This window comes from Triticum dicoccoides, chromosome 4B, assembly GCF_002162155.2.
Source record: "Triticum dicoccoides isolate Atlit2015 ecotype Zavitan chromosome 4B, WEW_v2.0, whole genome shotgun sequence".
NCBI lineage: Eukaryota > Viridiplantae > Streptophyta > Magnoliopsida > Poales > Poaceae > Triticum > Triticum dicoccoides.
In genome coordinates, this window is record NC_041387.1 from 376,243,978 (window position 1) to 376,249,595 (window position 5,618).

A 5,618-nucleotide genomic window follows, 5' to 3' on the forward strand; every position below is an offset into this window, starting at 1 on the left:
GGAAGTCCTGTTTCGGCCATCGGGACAAGTTTTGGGGTCATCGGTATTGTACCGGGACCACCGGAAGGGTCCCGGGGGCCCACCGGGTGGGGCCACCTGCCCCGGGGGGCCACATGGGCTGTAGGGGGTGCGCCTTGGCCTACATGGGCCAAGGGCACCAGCCCCTAGAGGCCCATGCGCCAAGATAAAGGAAAAAGGGGAGAGTCCTAAAGGGGGAAGGCACCTCCGAGGTGCCTTGGGGAGGATGGACTCCTCCCCCCTCCTTAGCCGCACCCCTTCCTTGGAGGAAGGGGAAAGGCTGCGCCTCCCCCCTCTCCCCTGCCCCTATATATAGTGGAGGGGAGGGAGGGCATCCATACCTGAGCCCTTGGCGCCTCCCTCCCTCCCGTGACACCTCCTCCTCTCCCGTAGGTGCTTGGCGAAGCCCTGCAGGATTGCCACGCTCCTCCATCACCACCACGCCGTTGTGCTGCTGTTGGATGGAGTCTTCCTCAACCTCTCCCTCTCTCCTTGCTGGATCAAGGCGTGGGAGACATCGTCGAGCTGTACGTGTGTTGAACGCGGAGGTGCTGTCCGTTCGGCACTAGGATCATCGGTGATCTGAATCACGACGAGTACGACTCCATCAACCCCGTTCACTTGAACGCTTCCGCTTAGCGATCTACAAGGGTATGTAGTGCACTCTCCTTTCTACTCGTTGCTGGTCTCTCCATAGATAGATCTTGGTGATTCGTAGGAAAAATTTTGAATTTCTGCTACGTTCCCCAACACACATCCGGGACTCCGAACTACCTTCCGTACATCAAAACACTCATAATATAACCATGATCTAACTTTAAGCGTGCGGACCCTACGGGTTCGAGAACTATGTAGACATGACCGAGACACATCTCCGGTCAATAACCAATAGCGGAACCTGGATGCTCATATTGGCTCCTACATATTCTACGAAGATCTTTATCGGTCAAACCGCATAACAACATACGTTGTTCCCTTTGTCATCGGTATGTTACTTGCCCGAGATTCGATCGTCGGTGTCTATAATTTTTGATTGTTTCATGCCAATGTTATACAACTTTCACATACTTTTGGCAACTCTTTATATGATTTATTGGACTAACCTATTGATCCAGTGCCCAGTGCTAGTTCCTTTTTTTGCATGTTTTTGTATCACAGAAAATCCATATCAAACAAATCCCAAATGCGAGAAAAATCTACGAAGAATTATTTTGGAATTTATGTGATTTTTGGGAGGTGGAATCAATGCAAACGGAGGCCCACAGTGCGCATAACCCACCGGGGCGCGCCTGGGGGCTCAGGCGTGCCCTGTTGTATGTCCTCCTCGAATGTCGGTTGGAGCCCTTCTTCTGGCGCAAGAAAGATAATTTATAGAAAAAAATTGTGTAGAAATGTCAGCGCAAATGGAGTTACGGATCTCCGGATATTTAAGAAACCATGAAGGGCCAGATCTGGGGAGCACGAAACAGAAGAGAACTGAAAGGGAGGTCCAATCTCGGAGGGGCTCCCGCCCCTCCGCCGCCATGGAGACCATGGACCAGAGGGGAACCCTCCTCCCATCTAGGAGGGAGGCCAAGGAATAAGAATAAGGAGGGGGGCTCTCTCCCGGTGGCGCCGGAGTGCCGTCGGGGCTAGGATCGCGACGGTGATCTTCATCAACAATCTTGCTACCGTCAACACCAACTCTCGCCCCCTCTATGCAGCGGTGTAACAACCCTTCTCCCTGCTGTAATCTCTACTTATACATGGTGTTCAACTCCATATATTATTTCCCAATGATCTATGGTTATCCTATGATGTTTGAGTAGATCTGTTTTGTCCTATGGGTTAATTGTGATCTTGGTTGGTATGATTGTATATTTTATTTATGGTGCTTTCCTATGGTGCCCTCCGTATCGCGCAAACATGAAGGGCCCCTGCTGTAGGGTGTTGCAATATGTTCATGGTTTGCTTATTGTCAATGTTGCGGGGGTGATAGTAGCCTAAACGCAGACAAGTGGGTTATGGCATATGGGAGTAAAGAGGACTTGATACTTAATTCTATGGTTGAGTTTCATGACCTTAATGATCTTTAGTAGTTGCGGATGCTTGCTAGGGGTCCAATCATAAGTGCATATGATCCAAGTATAGAAAGTATGTTAGCTCATGCCTCTCCCTCATATAAAATTACAAGAATGATTACCGGTACTTGTTATCGATTGCCTAGGGACAAATGACTTTCTTGTTGACAAAAGCTATCCACTTTTACTACCTTGCAATTTATTTGTAGTTTTATTCTCGCAAAGTACTCGTAGTTTTATTCTTACAAAATAGTTTCATACCTGTTTTAGGTAAGCGATACGTCCATTTTGCATCATGCTTTTATATCGATATTTATTGCATTGTGGACTGTTATTACACGCTATGTCACAATACTTATGCCTATTCTCTCTTATTTTACAAGGTTTACATGAAGAGGGAGAATGCCGACAACTGGAATTCTGGGCTAGAAAAGGAGCAAATATTAGAGACATATTCTGCACAACTCCAAAAGTCCTGAAACTCCATGAACGATGTTTTTGGAATTAATAAAAAATATTGGGCGAAGAAAGTACCAGAGGGGGCCCACACCCTGTCCACGAGGGTGGGGGCACGCCCTACCCCCTGGGCGCGCCTCCTGCCTCATGGGTCCCCTGGCAGGCCTCCGGTGACCATCTTCTGCTATATGAAGACTTTTACCCTAAAAAATCATAAGCAAGCTTTCGGGACGAGACACCGCCGCCACGAGGCGGAACCTTGGCGGAACCAATCTAGGGCTCCGGCGAAGCTGTTCTGCCGGGGAAACATCCCTCCGGGAGGGGGAAATCATCACCATCGTCATCACCATCGTCATCACCATCAATCGTCTCATCGGGAGGGGGTCAATCTTCATCAACATCTTCACCAGGACCATCTCCTCTCAAACCCTAGTTCATATCTTCTATCCAATCTTTGTCCCAAAACCTCAGATTGGTACCTGTCGGTCACTAGTAGTGTTGATTACTCCTTGTAGTTGATGTTAGTTGGTTTATTCGGTGGAAGATCATATGTTCAGATCCTTTATGCATATTAATACACCTCTGATTATGAACATGAATATGATTTGTGAGTAGTTACGTTTGTTCCTAAGGACATGGGAGAAGTCTTGCTATAAGTAGTCATGTGAATTTGGTATTCGTTCGATGTTTTGATGAGATGCATGTTGTCTCTCCTCTAGTGGTGTTATGTGAACATCGACTACATGAAACTTCACCATTGTCTGGGCCTAGAGGAAGGCATTGGAAAGTAAGAAGTAGATGATGGGTTGCTAGAGTGACAGAAGCTTAAACCCTAGTTTATGCGTTGCTTCGTAAGGGGCTCATTTGGATCCATATGTTTCATGCTATGATTATGTTTACTTTAATACTTCTTTTGTAGTTGCGGATGCTTGCAATAGGGGTTAATCATAAGTGGGATGCTTTTCCAAGAAAGGATGGTACCCAAGCACCGGTCCACCCACATATCAAATTATCAAAGTAACGAACGCGAATCATATGAGCGTGATGAAAACTAGCTTGACGATAATTCCCATGTGTCCTCGGGAGCGCTTTTCTCTATATAAGAATTTGTCCAGGCTTGTCCTTCACTACAAAAGGGATTGGGCCACCTTGCTGCACTTTATTTACTTTCATTACTTGTTACCCGCTACGAATTACCTTATCACAAAACTATCTGTTACCAATAATTTCAGTGCTTGCAGAGAATACCTTACTGAAAACCGCTTGTCATTTCCTTCTGCTCCTCGTTGGGTTTGACACTCTTACTTATCGAAAGGACTACGATAGATCCCCTATACTTGTGGGTCATCAAGAATCTTTTCTGGCGCTGTTTCCGGGGAGTGAAGCTCCTTTGGTAAGTGGAACTTGGTCAGGAAAATTTTTATATAGTGTGCTGAAATTTACTATCACTTGTTACTATGGAACATAATCCTTTGAGGGGCTAGTTCAGGGTATCTTCACCCCGACCAGTAGAGCAAAGAGTTGCTCCTCAACCTACTGAACCTACTAAAAATGTTTACTTTGAAATTCCTTCGGGTATGATAGAGAAACTGCTAGCTAATCCTTTTACAGGAGATGGAATATTGCATCCCGATTTGCACCTAATCTATGTGGATGAAGTTTGTGGATTATTTTAGCTTGTAGGTATGCCCGACGATGTTATCAAAAAGAAGGTCTTCCCTTTATCTTTGAAGGGAGAGGCATTGACATGGTTTAGGTTATGTGATGATATGGGATCATGGAACTACAACCGATTGAAATTGGAATTTCTTCAAAAGTTTTACCCTATGCATCTTATTCATCGTGATCGTAATTATATATATAATTTTTGGCCTCGCGAAGGAGAAAGCATTACTCAAGCTTGGAGGAGGCTTAAGTCAATGTTATATTCATGCCCCAGTCATGAGCTCTCAAGAGAAATGATTATTCAAAAAAATTATGCTCGGCTTTCTCTCAACAATTGCTCCATGCTCGATACTTCTTGTACTGGTTCTTTTATGATGAAGAATATTGAATTTAGATGGGATTTATTGGAAATAATTAAATGCAACTCTGAAGATTGGGATCTCGACGAAGGTAAGGAGTTAGGTATGACACCTAAGTTTGATTGTGTTAAATCTTTTATGGATACCGATGTTTTCCGTGAATTTAGCACTAAATATGGACTTGACTCTGAGATAGTAGCTTCTTTCTGTGAATCATTTGCTACTCATGTTGACCTCCCTAAGGAGAAGTGGTTTAAATTTAATCCTCCCATTGAACTAAAAGTAGTTGCACCTAATAAAGTTGAGGAAAAGACTATTACTTACAATGATCTTGTTGTTCCTACTACCTATATTGAGAAACCACCTTTCCCTGTTAGGATAAAGGATCATGCTAAAGCTTTAACTGTGGTTCGTAAGAGTAATACTAGAACACGTACACCACATGAGCAAATTAAAGTTGACCCTTGTATTGCTATGGTTAAAGATCTCTTGGCTGATGATATTGATGGGAATGTTATTTACTTCCGTGATGAAGCTGCTAGAATTGCTAGACCTGATACTAAAAATAAACATAGACCCGTTGTAGGCATGCGTGTTATTTCTGTTAAAATAGGAGATCATTGTTATCATGGCTTATGTGATATGGGTGCTAGTGCTAGTGCAATACCTCATTCCTTATACAAAGAAATTGTGCATGATATTGCACCTGCTGAGATAGAAGAGATTGATGTTACAATTAAGCTTGCCAATAGAGATAGTATTTCACCAGTTGGGATTGTTAGAGATGTTGAAGTCTTGTGTGGAAAGTTAAATATCCTGCTAATTTTCTTGTTCTTGGTTCCCCACAAGATATCTTTTGTCCCATCATATTTGGTAGACCCTTCTTGAATATTGTTAATGCTAAGATATATTGCGAAAAGGATATTGTTACGATTGGTTTAGGGGATATGTCTCATGAGTTTAATTTTGCTAAATTTCATAGACAACCCCATGATAAAGAATTGCCTAGTAAGGATGATATTATTGGTCTTGCTTCTATTGCCGTGCCTCCTAATGATCC